Source organism: Scyliorhinus canicula, chromosome 1 (genome assembly GCF_902713615.1).
Source record: "Scyliorhinus canicula chromosome 1, sScyCan1.1, whole genome shotgun sequence".
Classification (NCBI taxonomy): domain Eukaryota; kingdom Metazoa; phylum Chordata; class Chondrichthyes; order Carcharhiniformes; family Scyliorhinidae; genus Scyliorhinus; species Scyliorhinus canicula.
Genome location: NC_052146.1, coordinates 120,574,644 through 120,596,761, shown reverse-complemented (window position 1 = coordinate 120,596,761; position 22,118 = coordinate 120,574,644).

The window sequence follows — 22,118 nt, the reverse complement described above, 5'->3', positions numbered from 1 at the left end:
AGTTTCAGAAGCGCTTCATTAGCTGCAAAGTGCTTTGGGATGTCCTGAGGATTTGTTAACGGCACTATTTAAATTCAAGCCATTTATTATTCCCATACAATGGAAGGGTTAATTGGTTAGCACCTATTACAGGTACCTGATCTGATATTGAAGATTATAAAGAAACGAAAAACGTGATTGGCTGAATTTCTGGGCCCCTCCAATGTCAGGAATGGAGGCAGACGGGGCCAAAGATTATGTGTTGAACTGGTAAACCAACTTCCTGACCCTATTCTTGATGCCAGGCATTTTGGCTGATGCAGGTTTTGAGCCTGGGAAGGCTCCTGTTTCCATATGGAAGGCAGGCAATGAGGTTTGTTGAGAGCTTTGTTGAGCAGAGATTAAGGAGACCAACTGGGATTTTTCAGTGATCTCCAGTTTCTCAGTGTGACAGGAGTAACCCAACTGCCGAGGGATGAGCACTCAGTGGTTGCTCATAGGTGGACCAAAACTATGGTAGAAGCAGTGCTGTGGGGATTGTTCCTTTAAGGGCAACACAACAGAAAAAGGTCACCGAAATTGAGCTGGCTGCAGCCATGAGGTTGCTGCACAATTCCTCTGAATAAATTGTGTTTATTAATGAAGTCTGTGAAAGTGCATCTTTACAGGTGCCATGAATTATGACAATTTCTCTGGTGAGTGTCTGTTGCAAGATTTACAGCATGAATGTTGATACTGCCCCTCAGATATCATTATTCCTGTCACATGCACTGAGGTATTGAAAACCAATAAAATAATTCCTAATTGAAAATAAAAGGCTTGTCTGTCTCAGTTGGCTGAGTTCTTGATTGTCTTTGAATTATTTAATCTACTGATCCAGTGAGATGGGCAGAGATTGGAGTGGTATGCGGGATGGGGTGGTGGGAGTTTTATCCCCAAGGATGGGAGGGAAATTTAAAGTGTTATTGTTTATTTATTGTTTACTGATAAAATCTGTCACATATACCAAGGTACAGTGAAAAGTATTATTCTGCATACAGACCTGACAGATCACTCCATATATATATATATATATGCATAAATACAACATACTAAAATGAATTACAACCGTAAAAATGTAAAATACATAAAAAGGTCAATTTAATATATAGACGGGCCATTCACGAGTCTGCTAGAATGGGTTCTCGAGCTTTTGTATCTTCTGCCCAATGGAAGAAGTTAGAAAAAAGAATAACCAGGATGGGAGGGGGTCTTTGATTATGTTGCCTACTTTCCCAAGGCAGCGAGAAATATAGACGGATTCAATAGATGAAAGATGGGCTTGCATGATGGAATGAATTGCTTTCAGGACTCTCTGGAATTTCTTACAATCTTGGGCCGAGCAGTTGCCATACCAGGCTGTGATGCAACCAGATAGGATGTTTTCTATGGTGCATCTATAGAAATTTGTGAGAGTCATTGTGGACATGCCTAATTTCCTGAGGAAGTAAAGGCGTTGTTGCGCTTTCTTAATTGTAGCATCGACATGGATGGACCAGGACAAATTGTTGGTAATGTTTACACCTAGGAACCTGAAACTGTCAACCAACTCCACCTCAACATCATTGATATAAACAGTGGTGTGTACTGCACCTCGCTTCCCAAAGTGGATGACCACTTCTTTATTTTGCTGGCATTGAGGGAGAGATTGCTGTCATTGCACCATGCTGCTAAGTTCTCTACCTGCCTCCTGTACTCTGACTTTTAAAAATCTGAAACACAACCCAACCAGTTCTAGTCTTAAGAAAATGTTTCTTCTTGTGGGAAGTCTAAAGGTAGAGAGACATAGTTTAATGATAAGATGTCACTCATTTACGAATGAGATGAGGAGAAATTTTTCTCTCAGGGAGTTGTTAGTCTGTGCGATTCTTTCTCTCAAAAAGTACTGGAGGCTGTGTCTTTAGATTTAGTCAATGCTGAGTTGGATAGATGTTTGATAGATGTTTGATTGATAAGAGAGCCAAGGGTTATGGGAGGGCAGACTGGAACGTGGACCTGAGACCACTGCAAATTCAGCCACGATCATATTGAATGGTGGAACAGGCTCAAAGGGCCAAATAGCTTACTCCTGTTTCTAAGTACTATGTTCCCAACAGAGGCAAGACAAGGGAATGCTGACCATTCTGCTTTCAGGACGTAAGTAGAAAATCTTTTACAGAAGCTGCCTGCTTCCATTTTAACAGGATTTCTATTTTTAACTCACAATGGCTGATGTGGGGATGACCTTGGCAAGATGTTCATCTTCATTGATGATGTGTTGTACATCACCTTGTACGAACGGGATATGGCGCTCGACTCATCGATCGACAGTTCCAATGCACCACTGCAAAAAACCGCACCGACCTCCTCAGAAGACAAACACGGGACACAACTGACAGAGTACCCTTCGTCATACAGTACTTTGCTGGGGCGGAGAAACTATGACATCTTCTTCGCTGCCTTCAACACATCATCAATGAAGATGAACATCTTGCCAAGGTCATCCCCACATCCCCACTACTTGCCTTCAAACAACCGCGCAACGTCAAACAAACCATTATTTGCAGCAAATTACCCAACCTTCAGAACAGCGACCACGACACCACACAACCCTGCCAGAGCAATCTCTGCAAGACATGCCAGATCATCGACATGGATACCACCATTACACGTGGAAACATCACCCACCAGGTACGCGGCACATACTCGTGCGACTCGACCAATGTAGTCTACCTCATACGCTGCAGGAAAGGATGTCCCGAAGCGTGATTCATTGGCGAGACCATGCAGACACTGCGACAACGAATGAACGGGCATCGTGCGACAATCACAAGGCAGGAATATTCCCTTCTAGTCGGGGAACACTTCAGCAGTCAAGGGCATTCAGCCTCTGATCTCCGGGTAAGCGTTCTCCAAGGCGGTCTTCAGGATACGCGACAATGCAGAATTGCTGAGCAAAAACTTATAGCCAAGTTCCGCACGCATGAGTGCGGCCTCAACCGGGATCTTGGATTCATGTCGCATTACATTCACCCCCCCACCATCTGGCCTGGACTTGCAAAATCCTACCAACTGTCCTGGTTTGAGACAATTCACACCTCTTTAAACTGGGGTTACCCTTAACTCGGGATCTGTAATGAATTGATTACCTGCAAATGCTCGCATTCCAAGCATTGTCTGGCATCTCTGACTTTGTCTATATAAATGTTTCTGGAACATACCTCTCCATTCACCTGAGGAAGGAGCAGTGCTCCGAAAGCTCGTGTTTGAAACAAACCTGTTGGACTTTAACCTGGTGTTGTAAGACTTCTTACTGAACCATCACAATGTCAGACTTGCCTGGCCTCTGCACCTCGCCTGCTATCCCACCTCAGTCAGGCAGGCTGTTTGATCGGAAACCTGTTGAAAAGATTTAGAAGGTACCCTGTAGTTAATTTCTGCTGGATCATTGGAAACCCACACTTCTGGGTTTCCTGGCTGGAAATCTGGCCTACCCCTTCCCTCAGCTACCTTTCATACCCTGAGTAAACATTGGATCCAAGATGTCCCCTGGCTGTTCAATGAGGGAAAGCTGAACGAACACACAAATGACCCAAAATTAAATGTTGCCTCCACCTTGCAGTGTTATTGACTCCCACTGGTGTGCAATTCAGCAGCCACAAGTTGCAGTCTGAAACCATAATTGTTAAAGTGCCAGGGGAACATGATTATGTACATGCATTTTCCAGCTGGGACAGTCAAGCAGGAAGTGCTCACATTGATATGCCACATTTTACAACTTCAGGAGTCCCAAAAAACATTAAAGTCGCTGAAATGTTTTTTGAAGTGCCTTCACTGTTATAAAGCAGCCAATTTGCGCACAGCAAGGTCCCACAAACAGGCAACATGCTAATGGCCGAATAGTCCATAGTGATGGATAAATATTGGGTTGAATTCTCCATTTGGGAGACTGTGGGCATGATCGAACGGCCTCATAGCGCCTGACTTGATGTCGCAACGAGGCCCATTAAATCTTGACCCTCGGAATGCCTTGTCAGATCTAACGCGATCTGGATCTCGCCCATTGTCTTCCTTTATTTTCTTCAAAGCCTGCCATGTGGGAACTTTTATATCCCTCTGAATGGGCAGGTGGGGCCTCAATTTAAAATCCCAACAGGAGAGTCAACCTAGGTAACCTCAAATTACTGGGGTGAGGCTTAAACATTCAAACGTCTGACTCAATGTGCTATGTGTTAACCACTGAGCCATGGCTGACATTGTCTCTTAATGTTGACATTTAACAGGTACTGGATGCAAATTGTTGAACACATGCATGTTGCCATGTGGTGCTCCACCACTGTGTAATTGTGTGTGTGCCAGGGCCAGGGATGTCTCGGATCGTGTCTTCAGGATCCTGAAGGGGGAGGGTGAGCAGCCAGAAGTCGTGGTGCACATTGGTACCAACGACGTAGGTAGGAAAAAGGGTGTGGAGGTAATAAACAAGTTTAGGGAGTTAGGCTGGAAGTTAAAGGCCAGGACAGACAGAGTTGTCATCTCTGGTTTGTTGCCGGTGCCACGTGATAGCGAGGCTAGGAATAGGGAGAGAGTGCAGTTGAACACGTGGCTGCAGGAATGGTGTAGGAGGGAGGGCTTCAGGTATTTGGATAATTGGAGCGCATTCTGGGGAAGGTGGGACCTGTACAAGCAGGACGGGTTGCATCTGAACCAGAGGGGCACCAATATCCTGGGGGGGAGGTTTTCTAGTACTCTTCGGGAGGGTTTAAACTAATTTGGCTGGGGAATGGGAACCGGATTTGTAGTCCAGCAACTAAGGAAGCCGATATTCAGGACGCCAAAGCACGTAGTGATGCAGTGGGGAAGGTAACACTGACAAAGGAGAGTACTTGCAGGCAAGGAGATGGGTTGAAGTGTGTATACTTTAATGCAAGAAGCATCAGGAATAAGGTGGGTGAACTTAAGGCATGGATCGGTACTTGGGACTATGATGTGGTGGCCATCACAGAAACTTGGATAGAAGAGGGCCAGAAATGGTTGTTGGAGGTCCCTGGTTATAGATGTTTCAACAAGATTAGGGAGGATGGTAAAAGAGGTGGGGGGGGGGGGGTGGCATTGTTAATTAGAGATAGTATAACAGCTGCAGAAAGGCAGTTCAAGGGGGATCTGCCTACTGAGGTAATATGGGTTGAAGTCAGAAATAGGAAAGGAGCAGTCACCTTGTTGGGAGTTTTCTATAGGCCCCCCAATAGCAGCAGAGATGTGGAGGAACAGATTGGGAAACAGATTTTGGAAAGGTGCAGAAGTCACAGGGTAGTAGTCATGGGTGACTTCAACTTCCCAAACATTGAGTGGAAACTCTTTAGATCAAATAGTTTGGATGGGGTAGAGTTTGTGCAGTGTGTCCAGGAAGCTTTTCTAACACAGTATGTAGATTGTCCGACCAGAGGGGAGGCCATATTGGATTTAGTACTTGGTAATGAACCAGGGCAGGTGATAGATTTGTTAGTGGGGGAGCATTTTGGAGGTAGTGACCACAATTCTGTGACTTTCACTTTAGTTATGGAGAGGGATAGGTGCGTGCAACAGGGCAAGGTTTATAATTGGGGGAAGGGTAAATACAATGCTGTCAGACAAGAATTGAAGTGTAGAAGTTGGGAACATAGGCTGTCAGGGAAGGACACAAGTGAAATGTGGAACTTGTTCAAGGAACAGGTACTGCGTGTCTTTGATATGTATGTCCCTGTCAGGCAGGGAAGAGATGGTCGAGTGAGGGAACCATGGTTGACAAGAGAGGTTGAATGTCTTGTTAAGAGGAAGAAGGAGACTTATGTAAGGCTGAAGAAACAAGGCTCAGACATGGCACTGGAGGGATACAAGATAGCCAGGAGGGAACTGAAGAAAGGGATTAGGAGAGCTAAGAGAGGGCATGAAAAATCTTTGGCAGGTAGGATCAAGGAAAACCCCAAGGCCTTTTACACATATGTGAGAAATATGAGAATGACTAGAGCGAGGGTAGGTCCGATCAAGGACAGTAGTGGGAGATTGTGTATTGAGTCTGAAGAGATAGGAGAGGTCTTGAACAAGTATTTTTCTTCAGTATTTACAAACGAGAGGGGCCATATTGTTGGAGAACACAGTGTGAAACAGACTGATAAGCTCGAGAATATACTTGTCAGGAAGGAAGATGTGTTGCGCATTTTGAAAAACTTGAGGATAGACAAGTCCCCCGGGCCTGACGGGATATATCCAAGGATTCTATGGGAAGCAAGAAATTAAATTGCAGAGCCGTTGGCAATGATCTTTTCGTCCTCGCTGTCAACAGGGGTGGTACCAGAGGATTGGAGAGTGGCGAATGTCGTGCCCCTGTTCAAAAAAGGGAATAGGGATAACCCTGGGAATTACAGGCCAGTTAGTCTTACTTTGGTGGTAGGCAAAGTAATCGAAAGGGTACTGAGGGATAGGATTTCTCAGCATCTGGAAAGGAACTGATTGATTAGGGATAGTCAGCACGGATTTGTGAGGGGTAGGTCTTGCCTTACAAGTCTTATTGACTTCTTTGAGGAGGTGACCAAGCATGTGGATGAAGGTAAAGCAGTGGATGTAGTGTACATGGATTTTAGTAAGGCATTTGATAAGGTTCCCCATTGTAGGCTTGTGCAGAAAGTAAGGAGGCATGGGATAGTGGGAAATTTGGCCAGTTGGATAACAAACTGGCTAACCGATAGAAGACAGAGAGTGGTGGTGGATGGCAAATATTCAGCCTGGAGCCCAGTTATCAGTGGTGTACCGCAGGGATCAGTTCTGGGTCCTCTGCTGTTTGTGATTTTCATTAACGACTTGGATGAGGGAGTTGAAGGGTGGGTCAGTAAATTTGCAGATGATACGAAGATTGGTGGAGTTGTGGATAGTGAGGAGGGCTGTTGTCGGCTTCAAAGAGACATAGATAGAATGCAGAGCTGGGCTGAGAAGTGGCAGATGGAGTTTAACCCTGACAAGTGTGAGGTTGTCCAATTTGGAAGGACAAATATGAATGCGGAATACAGGGTTAACGGTGGGGTTCTTGGCAATGTGGAGGAGCAAAGAGATCTTGGGGTCTATGTTCATAGATCTTTGAAAGTTGCCACTCAAGTGGATAGAGATGTGAAGAAGGCCTATGGTGTGTTAGCGTTCATTAGCAGAGAGATTGAATTTAAGAGCCGTGAGGTGATGATGCAGCTGTACAAAACCTTGGTCAGGCCACATTTGGAGTACTGTGTGCAGTTCTGGTCGCCTCATATTAGGAAGGATGTGGAAGCTTTGGAAAAGGTGCAAAGGAGATTTACCAGGATGTTGCCTGGAATGGAGAGTAGGTCATACGAGGAAAGGTTGAGGGTGCTAGGCCTTTTCTCATTAGAACGGAGAAGGATGAGGGGAGACTTGATAGAGGTTTATAAGATGATTAGGGGAATAGATAGAGTAGACAGTCAGAGACTTTTTCCCCGGGTGGAACACACCATTACAAGAGGACATAAATTTAAGATAAATGGTGGAAGATATAGAGGGGATGTCAGAGGTAGGTTCTTTACCCAGAGAGTAGTGGGGGCATGGAATGCACTGCCTGTGGAAGTAGTTGAGTCGGAAACGTTAGGGACCTTCAAGCGGCTATTGGATAGGTACATGGATTAGGGTAGAATAATGGAGTGTAGGTTAACTTCTTAAGGGCAGCACGGTAGCATTGTGGATAGCACAATTGCTTCACAGCTCCAGGGTCCCAAGTTCGATTTCGACTTGGGTCACTGTCTGTGTGGAGTCTGCACATCCTCCCCGTGACTGCGATGGTTTCCTCCCACAGTCCAAAGATGTGCAGGTTGGGTGGATTGGCCATGAAAAATTGTCCAAAATTCTTTGATTAACCTAGGACAAAAGTTCGGCGCAACATCGTGGGCCGAAGGGCCTGTTCTGTGCTGTATTTCTCTATCTATTAGGGGATGTACAGCAGTACCTTTATTACAGATTCGTCGGTAGCCCCTGCCGGCTACCTCCGCCCACAGGGAGCCGTATAAATATGTATGAGTTCTCCTGAGCTGCCATTCTACCAGCTGCAGTCGGAGGATAAACATCTCACTGTAATAAAGCCTCTCTTGTACCGATTCGAGTCTTTAAGTGCAATTGATAGTGCATCATGCCAGCTCTGTATAATTCAGGCCTTCCAGCTTCAACTCACTCTAAGCAGGTGGATGACTCAAATATAAATGCATCAGAGTTGACACAAAGGTGTAATTCTCCCATGCCCCTGCCAGCTGGATGAATGGCGGAAGGGGTGGGAGAGAATTCATGAGAGGATCTTAAAATCAATTTCAAGTCAGCGTGACACAACAGCAGGACCCTCCGATATCGCCCATTATGGCGGATCGCAATTCCCGCCAGAGGTCAGCGTGAAAATGCGTGAATCCAGCTAATGGATGCAAATAAGGCCATCTGGAATCTTCCGCCTACACCCAATTCTCCATAATGCCAGTGAGAAAAATACCTGGACCAATATGGTGTGCAAAAGTCGGGACTTTCCTTGAGGATCTTGCGGCTTGCAGACATCCGACGAGAAGAAGATGAAGGCACCAGCCACTGGACCCTGGAGTGATACATGTGCCGCAGGGTGGGTGGAGACTCATTCACGTGGCTCATTGGCGAAGGACTGTTCGGATGGTGGGAATTTCCAATGCTAATACTTCACTGAGACCTTGGGCCTCCTCCAAGGAAAATTTCTGAAGTTTTGGACTTCACCATAGGGGTTCAGACCTCAAGCTGCAGGACGAAAGGCTGCTGGAGGTACTGATGGATGGCAAAAGAAGGTTGGCGGGGGCGAATGTTAACGTCGGCTAGGAGGACTGACGATGTGGTGGGGGCACGTTCGGGGGTCCAGTAAAAGATTTCACAGGGGTATACCAATACGGTACAGAGAACCATGGAGGAGTTTTGGAAAGGGCTGCATTGGTAACTGGGGAGGGAGTTAATGTCCAGATGTGTGAAGTGGGAGGTGGGGAATATCCAAGTGAATGTGCTCAGAAGGAGGAATCATTGTCGGCGATTGCCAACTCCTCGAGAGCAAACTCAGGGTGGACATTATAGGTTGGTGTTGTTACGGTTACGGGGGCAGGCAGAGATTGTATGGTGGGAGGGTGAGGGTTCTACCGTGTCAGGTGAAGGGTCATTGGTGGGGCTGTGGACTTAGACTCAGATTCGAGGGATAGGCAGGAGGAAGTTGGGGTGGTCAATATGCAAGGAGTTTGGGTGTACGAGTAGAAAGGGAACATACATGTTCACCTGGACATTCACCAATGAAAAGTGTTCCCGTTATAACGCGACAGTGGGGAGGTCGAAGGTGATGCTGGGAGTGTCAATGGTGATGGGGAAAGGGTGTGAGTGATTGGGGGAAGAGAAATTGTGGGGGAGCCCAGAAAGTATGTTACAGCAACCATGCTGGTCAAATCGAAACTGAGCAGAGCCTCATATTGGACAGGTGCTGCATGGGAGTTGGATCAATGCATGGATGCATGGATGGAGATGTAGGTCATCACAGCTGAACAACTGAACAGGAAGCCCAGCAGGAAGACCTGACAGGGAGTCCTCCTCCCTGGGCCTAGACATATTTCTGATGGCACCTGCAAGTGAGAGAGGAGAGTGCAAGCGACAACATGAGCTACCTCAGCATAACATGGAGGCACATTTGACCCTCAGGATTCTATGCCGTGCGTGGGTCCTTACAGCTTCCCGTGGTGTGCTGAGCTGCCCTCTCTTCGAACTCTGTCAGATGTCCCTGATGTAAGGGCTCCCCTCCCATCTCCTCCTATTCTCTTTCGTTGTAAATCATCTTCTCCTGCGAGGAGTTAAATGTTGCATACATTTGAACACTGCAATTTCATTAAATTCTCATGTTTCCACTGGTAAGATAGGCCCACTGCTGTGAGGTAGGGTCATAACTGTCCACAGGTTGTCCAGTAGGGTTGTGGGCCAGCTCCTTCCAGAGTGCTGAGCACCCATCCACACACAAGGAAAAGGTTTAGACATCGACTTGCTGGTATCATTTTGCCTGAGCCCCATTTCTGCACCCCACCAAACCACCCCTTTTCCAAAACCTCCCACTTAATGTTAAAGGGTGAAGGAAGCACAGTAATCACCCCATGGGAGAGTGAATGCACTGTAGTATCTCTGAGGCACAATTATGCTGTTACAATTGAGGCCCGTGTACCGTGGCATTTTGTTCTTCTGGTCTATACGACCAGTTGAGGGATTACTTACCCTGGGAGATCCAATAAAGTTTTTGTCCCATTGTGGTATTCTGATGCTGACCTCTTCTGCACAGCCCAGGAACTGATGACATCAGTCACTTGCGTCCAAATGCAGGGGTTTTCTTGGTTCACTCTATCTGGCAGATAAATTACATTCCTGCAGACCTATAATGGTCCAGAAGGATGAGCAGGGTGGCATCACTTAACTTCGGAGCTGAGCCTTCACCTCCCTTTCTAGTTTGCATCGGCATTAGACCATAAGACCATAAGACATAGGAGCAGAAAAATACCCCATTATCCCCACTCTCTGCCTTCTGCCGTCGGCCGATCCTCTATCCATGCCAGGATCTTACCCTTAACACCATGGGCTTATTTAACAGTCTCCTATGCGGCACCTTGTCAAAGGCCTTCTGGACATCTAAATCAATTACGTCCACTGGTTCTCCTTTGTCTAACTTCCTTGTTACCTCCTCAAAGAACTCTAATAGATTTGTCAGACATGACCTCCCTTTGACAAAGCCGTGCTGACTCAGTCCTATTTTACCATGCACTTCCGAGTACTTTGCGATCTCATCTTTAATAACAGACTCTAAAATGTTACCAATGACCAAAGTCAGGCTAACCGGCCTATAATTTCCATTCTTCTGCCTTCCTCCCTTCTTAAACAGTGGGGTGTTACATTAGCCACTTTCCAGTCCTCTGAGACTGTTCCTACCTCCAGTGATTCCTGAAAGATCGCCACCAATGCCTCCACAATTTCCTCAGATATCTCTTTTAGAACCCTGGTGTGTAGTCCATCCGGTCCAGGTGACTTATCAACCTTCAGACCTTTCAGTTTCCCTAGAACCTTTTCCTTAGTGATGGCCACTGCACTCACCTCTGCCCCCTGATTCTCCTGGAGCTCTGGCATCCCACTGGTGTCTTCTAAACAGGGTGCCCGGATATGCTGGCAGGGTACGTGCCATCCAGTCTGCCCCACCACATAAGATGTCACAAAACTCTCGGCTGCATAACTGATGACACCACGGCCAGAGGATACCGCAAGATTTCCCAGCAGTCTCCATAGTGGGAGACCCTTCCCATCCCCACCCCCGCCACAGTACATAGTCCCAAACAGGAGAATTCTGTCTAAAGGTTGCGAAAGGAAGAAATGGAACTCATGAAATGTGTTTTGCAACAATTTTGTTTTCAAAGATTATTGTTATTTTTCTTTGAAGTCTGTGTTTCTATTAACGCTGTGATTGATGCCTTCAACCTAACTCCACTGGAAATGAAAGCTAATTGCACTCTGCATACATAAAATTTAAATTATGGCAGTCTTCAAAGACTATAATTCTGAGTAATTCATCCTGCCACTTTTATTGTCAATAATGACTTGTATTTGTTGGAAAATAATCCTTATTCAAGGCCCTTTAGTGAGCTAATTTTAATGAACAGTTTCACAGTGGATGTCATTTTACCCTTTGACTGAAAAGCAAGATGCAGTTGGCAGTAAAGTTATTAAGTGTGAGAAATTGCCTTCAGTCATGTTATACCAGCACAGTGGAGCAGAGATTACTTTTCCCCTGAGGCCTCTCAGTGCTTTTGCTAACCACATTTTTAAAAAAAGAGTTCCTTTATTCTTGCAAAGACGTCATGAAATATTTAAGGGACATTAAGGCCCTTGAGAAGGGTGCAAAGCCAGATGCAAGATGAATTAATTCATCGCCAAGCTACGTTGAAGAAAAGGTAAGGAATTCGGATTGAGAAAATAAGTAATCTCAAGTTTCCAAGGTGATGGAGAGATTGGTGGAGGTCTTTCAGTTAAATTGTTCATCATGGTGATTGGTTCAAGCAGCAAGGTCAAAAACTAGTTGGGTCATAGAATAATAGAATGATGCAGAAGGAGGCCATTCAGCCCATATTGTCTGTGCGGACACCTTGCAAGAGCAACTCGGCTGGTCCCACTCCCTCCTTTCCTCCGTCACCCTGTGTATTTTTCTGTTCATGTAATTATTCAATATTATCTTGAAAGCCACGATTGAATTTGTCTCGACCACACGGCAGTGAATTCTAGATCTGAAATAATGTTGACTTGCTTCACCTGGGATCAACAGGGAGGGTTGGGAGGATTAAATGATCTCGAGGTGGGTATTGACAGCCTTTCTGCTCCATTAGCAGTAGAAATGTGGCTGCTACTACTTTGAAAGGATTCTAATACCAAATGTCCAAAGCACCCACTTGATTCACATGGTGATTCACATGGTGGGCCCTTTTAATATGAAAACAAAGGTTCGGCAAACAGGAACCAATTATATTTTGGGCAGAACTAGTTGGATCCTGCGCTGGACTGGAGGAGCAGTCCAGGGCCCTGGAAGACACTTTGTGTCACCCTGGGACCCCCCAATCCTCCACGATCATGATTCCTCCCCACTCACAGCATAACTTGTTGCTGACTTCCTGCTTGAGGCTTCAGTACAAGTTGCAATAGGACACCTCTCTGGTGCCCAGCCTCTTATCTTTCAAATTAAAACAAGGCCAAGGCCTCAAAAATGAAAACTGATTGCTGTAAGTCGGGATCTAGGGCAGAGGCCAGATACAATTTCACAACACAAAATGCAATGACCATGGACATGCAGCATGAAAGGGTGGGTGGGGGACGGTGGGGGGACGGGGGGGGGGGGGGGGGGGGGGGGAGGGGTGGTAACAGATTCTACTCTCAAAATGGAATCAGAGAAATGGGGTTGAAGTGGAAGTCATTTGGCAGGGCCTTGGGGAAAGAGCATTCTCTGTTGCACGACGCCGAAATAGGGAACGACGATCGTGTGGAGAATAGCTCCAAATGCCAAAATCGTGGCAGGCACCGGTTTGACGCCCGGTCGCGATGCTCCGCCCCCTCCAAATCAGCATAATTGAGGGGGCGTTAGCATCTCATTAGCGTGCCCATGCGTGATGTTCTGCTTCCAATGGACCAAGTTCCCGGTGGCGTGGGCCATGTGTTTCTCAACAGTCGTGAGCCTGGACTGGTGGCTGCGGAGAGAGAGAAAAGGCGTACGGACAGTGTCCAGGGGTGGCCGGGTAGTGGGTTGTGGGTTCGAGGTGGACGGATATGTTCTCCAGCACAACTGGCGCCATCTTTTCTGGTGCGATTGGGATTTTGGTGGGGCTGCAAGTATACACATGGCTGCACCTTGTCAGTCCTGTGCTTGTCCAGCAGGGACCGGCGATTCTCCCACCATTTTTCTCGTGTTCCGCGGGTGTTTCACGTGACATGACGCCGGTGCTAGCCCCTCACCGGTAGCAGAATAAGTGCGTTTATGGCGCCCATTTTTCCATCATGGAACTCCATGGATCCTCCGTTGGGGTCAGCACTTTGACGCAGGAATGGAGAATCCAGCCCCATATGATTGGGACTAATTGAACAGCTCTTTCAAAGAGCCAGCATGGGCTCAATGGGCCGAATTGCCTCCTCCTGTGCTATTTGGTAGTTAATGTATTGCTCATGGGTAAAATTCATTAACTGAATACATAAGAAATGACTACCTCTTTCATATAGTTAAATGAATAGTTCAATTAGAAGCACAAAAGAGCTGTATAAATAGACAGCAAACAATCCTTGAGTACATTCTTTACCCTCTTAAAGTTGCCTCAGAGTTCAAAAGTTTATGGATTTATGCATTAATATCCCAAAACATATATCAAATTTGGTTTTAGTGTATTCATTCATATTTTCCTGGCTTTTAATGCAGCATAGAACATAGAACATACTGTGCAGAAGGAGGCCATTTGGCCCATCGAGACTGCAACGACCCACTCAAGCCCTCACTTTCACCCTATTCTCAATAATCACAGTAACCCATAATCCCTCCTAACCTTTTTTTTTGTTTTGGCTACTAAGGGCAATTTAGCATGGCCAATCCACCTAACCTGCACATCTTTGGACTGTGGGAGGAAACCGGAGCACCCGGAGGAAACCCACACAGACACGGGTTGAAGCCACAGTGCTATCCACTTGTACTACCGTGCTGCCCAGCATGACCTGGCAATATCCAACCTTGGGCTGATGAGTGGCCAGTTACATTTGCGCCAACAAGGTGGCAGGCAATGACCATCTCTTACAAGAGAGGATCTAACAATTGCCCCATGACATTCAATGGCATTACAATAGTTGAATCCCCCACAATCAACATCCTGGCGGTTACCATTGATCAGAAACTGAACTGGACTAGCCATATTAATACCAGTAGCTACCAGGGCAGGTCATAGACTAGGAATCCTACAGCGAGTAACTCACCTCCTGACTCCCAAAGTCTATCCGCCATCTACAAGGCACAAGTCACGAGTGTAATGGAATACTATCCACTTGCCTGGATCAGTGCAGCTCCAAGAACTCTCAAGAAGCTTGACATCCCTCAAGGACAAAGTCGCCTGCTTGATTGCTCCCCCTTCCACAAACATTCAAACCCTCCATCACCGCTAAACAGAAGCAGCATGTGTACCATCTACAAGGTGCACTGCAGGAACTCACCAAGGTTCCTTAGACAGCAACTTCCAAACTCACGACCACATCCTGGCACTCCCTCCCTAACAACATAATTGGTGTACCTACACTTGAAGGACTGCAGCAGTCCAAGAAGGCAGCTCACCATCACCTTTCATGAGCCTGTCACCGTAGGTTCTGCATCCCTTCAATGGAGTGTTTTACAGCACATTTACAATTTATAATGAAGGCTTTAAATCTCCAATTTAAGAGCAATTTATGTTTTGGTAGCTTTTGTAAAAATACATCGAGGTGGAAGTATAATGTTAAAGTCCACCACTTTACATTTTAATGTTAGTAAGAAGTTGAAATATTAGTTAATGTTAGTAAAGAAGTTTTGTTAATTTATTACAGCCAGCATTAACCAAAATGAAACTGTGCATCTGTCAAGTACCCATATGCAAGCCTTTACTTCGCCTGATTAAGTGAAAGAGAATATTTAACAAGTAGTCTTTATGATTGAGTCCCCAAGCTTCCACAAGTTGCATTGAAAGGAAAGTGCAGCTTTAACAGAGCCTTCATGATGCCAGGATGGCTTCCAAAGGGCAGTATCCTCTAATGGCTCCATAAATAGTCACAGATACAATCATAAAATAAGAATTGAAGATGGATGATCGAATTATTCGCCAAGAAAAATTAATTGTCTTTTGAATGAGTTAGACGAGTGCAGGCACCTACTTTGACTCATGGTTCACGGAATACTACAATCCAATAACATGCTGCTTTGCACAAGAGAAGTCGTAATCGTTCTTCACATTAATCAATCATAATAGGTTGTGTTTCACAGCAGGCCGGTAAGTAAAAATCTGAAACGATAGGCCATGAAATGAGATTAAAGTGACACCAAGCCCTGATTGATTCCTGCTCAATGGAAATCGGAGCCTTCATCTCTTTTCATGGGCCTTGGTGAGGGTGAATGGGAGATTTGTTTGATTGGCATCAGGGATGGGGGACTTTAGTTATATGGACGGACAAGGGAAGCTGCAATTGTTCTTCTTAGAGTCGAGATGGTTACGTGATTTAATTGAGCAGATCACATTTATGAAGGGATTTTGTAGAGCAGATTGGGAGAAACTTTCTGCTTCGCAGGACATTTGATAACCATGGGACACACATTTAAGGTATCAGACAAAAGATCAGAAGCATGATGAGAGGGAATGTTTCGACACAGCAAGTTGTTATGATCTGGAATCCATTGCCTGAAAAGATTTGAGAAGCAGATTTAACAGAATCTTTCAAAGGGAATTTGATAAAACACGCAAAGGAAGAAAGCATGCAAGCATATGAGTGAAAAAACAGGGGCATTCAACTAATTGGATGACTCTTTTGAAGCGTTGACACTAGCTTGATGGATCAAATAGTCACCTTCTATGTTGTATTGCTCAACAATCCTGTGATTCCTTGTCTTCAATATGTTTCTCTTCGACTTTCCTTCCCACAATGTCTGAGCTGGTCAAACTCAAGATTGCTGTTACTGCCATTACTGCCAGCCACCACCATTCGCCGTGCCTGAGTGCAGGTGGCAGGGGCTGTTAGCGCCACCACCAACACCATCCAGACTGGCCTGTAGTGCCCTAAAAAACTGCACAACCTCTTCAGGGAAGCCAGGGTGAGTAGGCAGCACTGTGCCCCTGGCACCAACCCACATCACACACACCCGTTACCCCAAAAACCCCCCCAACTCGGAGGGCAACCAAACATGCACCCTGCACCACATGCCGGCACCCATACCAGCCACTATGGCCCGGTGCCCTGGCCACTGAAGCCAGCACCCCTTGGGCTGGATATATATGTGTGCTTTCTCTTCCCCCCCCCCCTCCCTCAGGAGAAGGCCACTCATAACTGCAGGGAGTGGGAAAAGATAGGAGGGGGACCGATGGTCCCGCGGCTCCTCGCGTGGCAGAGCAGCGGGCCCTATAAGTGTTTGGTGGACCTGAAGAAAGGGAAGTCGCTGGGGTGGAGATCAGCCTCAGGCGAGGAAGTGAGAACCCGCTTAGTTGCGGTTCATGTGACACATGTATGACTCCCGCCCAACACCACCCTCACACCACTCTCACACCACCCTCACCTCCACACCACACCACCCTCATACCACCCCCACACCAGCTCAACCCATCAGCACACCTCCTCACACACCACCCTCCGGCCCACAGTCTAATCATGAGTCTTGCCTTTTGTCTTGCAGGACCCGCTGATGATGGGGCGGATCCTTCTGGTGTCCCCGCCCCCAGCCACAGCCACAACCACAACCCCCCATGTGCCGAGCAGTGATGACACCGGCACGGAGGGGACACATATGCCTGAGACCTAGGACACCCCAGAGCTCAAATCCGATGTTGACACAGACTTCTGTCACAGCTTTTTCCAACACCTTCCCAGAGACACTCACCTCAGTTGGGCACTTTAGTGAAGAGGCTCCTGGGACACTCCCTGGTGCTCACCCACAAAAGCTTTGGTACATCAGGTGGAGGTAGGAACTCCTGAGGTGGGCAGTCGGAGGGCGGGCCAACTCCAGGAACTAACTGCCATTTAGATGGCTTTTGACCTCTGGAATGGACAGTCCCATCGATTGTGGAAATGCAGTTGCAAAGCCAGGGACTACATAAGGGATTATTGTCGAGTATCCAGCACTTGCACGAGCAGGAGCATGACCATGCATGCCATCCAGGCCAACACCACATGGGTAGCATCCACGGTGGAGGCCTTCGAGACAATGGCTTTGGTTATAGATCAGCATGTCCAAGGCCAGGGGCAATCTGTGTAGGTGATTGCCAAGGCTCAGGACAGCATTGCCCCTCACAGGCAGCCATTGTGATGATATGTGAACTATCGACTGTGTTTATATTATAATAATCAAACTGTACAGAAACATTAGTGCCTGTATGTATAGATTACAATTCAGCATCCGACCACTCGGTGGCATGAGCGGAAAGGAACTTTACTGGGACACACCAGAGGTGCAGCAGAACGTGGATAGCAGGCGTGGAGTCCAGTTGCATATCGAGTAGCTCTTTAGTCAATAATAATTAATACTAGTTAATCATAATTATTTGTATTTAGCCACAGTATCCAACTGCACTTATCGTTCACATTGTGGAAACTTTTATAGTGTTTAGTTAGTTAATAAATAGTTTTGTTCTTTAACAAAGCCATGTGATCTCTTATTGATTCAACCACAAAGACATCACCATCCGTGAACATAGAGAACATGCCAGCCATGTGCCAGAGCCACCTGGACATTGCAGCGCGCCATGACTGGGAGTGTAGGCGGCATTGTCCAGGTGCTGGCCGATGCAGAGGGAGGTGGCCCAGTCCCAGAGGGAGATGGTGCAGTCACTGGCTAATGTGCCGTGGACCCGAAAGGTGGTGCCACACTAGCAGCATGATGTGGTGCTGTCCCAGATGGAGGTGCGCCACTCCCTGTGCTCCATGGCTGGCAGCATGCAGACCCTGGTCGAAACCAGAGCGGGCTTCCAGGACTAGCAATTCCAGGTTGCGGGGAAGTCTCAGGGGATAGATCCTCTCACACCCCCGTCCCATGGAGAAGCCCGGAGCCATCGGGTATCCTGAGGGAGAAGGAGGTGATAGGGCCGGTGACTCCCACAGGGGAGATGCCGGAACACCACAGCACATTGGACTCCCCCCCGCTCCTGTTTCTGGCGCATCTGTTGGGCAGCGGGCAGAACAGGACAGCACCATGGCACCTGGGACATCCAAACAGCAGCCGGGCATTTCCAGGCCCAGTTGCCCCAGAAGACAGCCGCCAAAGGGAACCCAGGTCACAGGGCGGGAATCACAGCAGGCCACCTCCACTCCTGACTATTTGGGAGCCCTCTTAGACACAGCATGAGGGCCCCTAAGGCCAGAAGGTTCAACACCAGTTACGTTGGCACGGGTGCAGGGCACAATTCGGTGATACGGGCTAGAGCATGACTCTGTATATATTTGTTCATATAGAATTTCATAGAATTTACAATGCAGAAGGAGGCCATTCGGCCCATCGAGACTGTACCGGCTCTTGGAATGAGCACCCTACCTGAGGTTAACACCTCCACCCTATCCCCATAACCCAGTAACCCCACCCAACACTAAGGGCAATTTTGGACACTAAGGGCAATTTAGCATGGCCAATCCACCTAACCTGCACATCTTTGGACTGTGGGAGGAAACCGGAGCACCCGGAGGAAACCCACGCACACACGGGTAGGATGTGCAGACTCTGTCTTGACACTGGCCGGGCTAGCTGGAGTGCGGGAGGGGTTGGGCTGCCAAGAAAGGAAGGGCGGTGAAGGGGACCGTCATTACCGTGGCCTGCAAGGCAGATATATTGCTGCGCACCCCACTGACCACCCACCTTGGCCCCTGGTTCTGCAGCGTGACACCAGCCGTATGGGTGCCCCCACCCTCCACCCCCACCATCCCACACCCCACCCTCTGCCATATCAACCCCCAACCGGCTGCCCCTGGTTGGCAGGGCATCAGGCGGCCTATCCAGGGCAACGCCCACTGTAGCCTCTACGGGGCACCAAACATGAGTGTAAAGTTGGCAAGGGTAGCACCAGCCGACAGGACACTGGCAGTAGGGATTGGTGCCGGGGTCACAGGCTACCACGGTTTTAGCCATCGACGGGACCCATGTTGCGGAGAGGAGTGTGGGACATGCGGGGGTAGAGTCCACAGTGCCAACCTAGGCACCATCGGCGTCGGAACCGATTCCCCGCCCTGTCACGTTTCCAGATTCCGGCATCAGCCAACGGAGAATCCAGCCCATGATTTCTGTGTTTCAACGTGCTTCCTTTGTGTACTAACTTTAAGTACATATGACAAGTTCAAGTTAAGAATTGTGACGCAGTGGATGTACCATCAATTGACAACAGACGAGGAGTCGGGAGAGAAACTGTGGCTTTAATCAGCTTAAAGACACCTGCTGGCAGCCGGTCCCAGAATGAGGGCAGGGTTGGAGGTTGGCCACCTTTATACATGAGCCCGAGGGGAGGAGCCACGGCGAAGCTAGCAGGGACAAGCCCAGGCATGTAACAATACAACTGTACAATACAATACAGTGGTTTACCACATTCACTCCCTGTTAAAAAAAGAGTCCGGCGGCGGTGAAGTGGATGGGTTGAGTTATAGATCGAGTCTGTCGGGGGCATTGACTTTCCGCTGTGACCGCCTCAGTCCCGGCTGTGGTGTGGATATTGGTGTCGGATGAGGTGTTGAGGCCTGCGTGTCCAGGAGCGTGTCGTCTTCTGCATCTCGTAGTAGATGAGTAGCAATGGGGGGGGGGGAGATGGTGTAGGGTCGGGGGTAGTGGTGTTGGTCACTGGAGAACCTGCAGGGCCAAATCCTGAAGGGAGACTGTGTTAGTGGTGATGGTCACTGGGGAACCTGCAGGTGCCAAATCCCGAAGGGAGACTGTGTCCTCCCGCCCGTCATGGTGTGCCACATAGGCATATTGGGGGTTAGCATGGAGGAGAAGGACCTTTTCGACCAGTGGATCCGACTCATGGCTCCTCTCATGCTTTCGGAGGAGGACGGGCCCTGGGACCGTCAGCCAGGACAGGAGTGAGACCCCTGAGGTGGACCCTGTGGAAGTGGTAGAGGTGGCCATCTGCCTCGAAGGCAGTGTATTGGCGGTCCTCCGGGCGGATAGGAAGCTGGTGGTACGCGGACTTCAAGTCGATGGTGGAGAAGACTTGGTACTGCGCAATCTGATTGACCATATCAGATATGCGGGGGAGAGGGTACTCACTGAGCTGCATGTAGCGGTTGATGGTCTGACTGTAGTCGATGACCATCCAGTGCTTCTTCCCAGTTTTGATGTCCACCACTTGGCTCTCCAGGGGCTAGTACTGGCCTCTATGATCCCTTCCCGCAGGAGTCGCTGGATCTCCGACCTGATAAAGGCCTTGCCACGCATACTGTATCATCTGTTCCTAGTGGCGACAGGCTTACAGTCCGGGATGAGGTTAATGATGAGCAGGGGTGGGGTGACTTTAAGGGTCGAGAGGGCACATACGGTGAGGGGGGGGCAGGGGTCCATCGAACTCCAGGGTAAGACTTCTGAGGTGGCACTGTAAGTCAAGACCTAGTAGCACGGCCGCGCAGAGTTGTGGGAGGACGTAGAGTTTGAACCCTTTGAACTCAATGCCCAGTACTGTAAGGGTTGTAACACAGTACCCACAGACTTCCACGGAATGAGATTCAGAAGCCAGGGAGATTTTCTGGGTCACGGGTAAGATTGGGAGGGAGCAGCGTCGTACCTCATCTGGGTGAATAAAACTCTCTGTGCTCCCGCTGCTGGGCTTACAAACAGGTCGGGCCTGGCAGACTTTAGAGAAGTGGCCCTTCTTACCGCACTTGTTGCAGATCACGCTCCTTGCTGGGCAGCATTGCCTGGGATGCTTACCCTGGCCACATAAGTAGCATTTTGGGCCCAGGCATATAACAATACAACAGTACAATGCAATACAGTGGTTTACCACAACAGTTAATGTTTCATTTTAGCTTAGATGCACACTCTGTTAAGATAGATCAGGAAGGAAATGTGAGCACAGATTTGTCAGCCAGTCCACTAAGAATAGTGCATAGTGAGGGTTAGTGCTAGCCGTGGGTCACACCTCTGGGTCAGAAGATCGAGGCCCACTCTCGGGATGGAGCATGAAACTGACCCGGCAGATGAGGTGCCACTAAACTGAGGACCTTTCTGTCCTTTCAGGTGCATGGAAAAGATTGTATCCCACTAGTTTGAAAATACGCAGGGGACGTCTGCCTGTTGTTTTGAATAATATTTATCTCTCAATAAATGTCAGTAAAACAGTTTAGTCTTCATGGGAGTTTGCTGTGCACAAATTAGCTGCTGCGCTTTCTACATTGCAAAAGTGACTACAAATCAAAAATACTTCACTGGTTGTAACTCAGATTGGGACTTTGCCTGGTAATAAAAGACATTATATGAATCCTAGTTCTTTCTCCTTTCTATCAATCCCCTGCAGATGACATTCTTCTAACATGGAATTCATTGTTCCAGGTCAGCATGTATTGTTCCCAAGCAGCCAATTGTTTTTCACCTTACCATTAGAACCTGTATCTCTGAAAGTCATCTCACAACAATTGCGTTTAAAAATCAAAATTGCTTTGGACTATCAATTCCATTTTCCATTTTGTGGCTCGATTGGTTTTCAAGTTTCTCTCAGTGTGTTGTTAGTGAATGTAATGTGGGGTCAGCTGTACACAGAGCTGGAGAGTAGGACACTCTCCCCACCCTGTTCTGTTGGATTATGAGGAGGCAGCAATTTTGGCAAAAGGTATTGAAAATTCAATGGCAGCATTGTCCAACA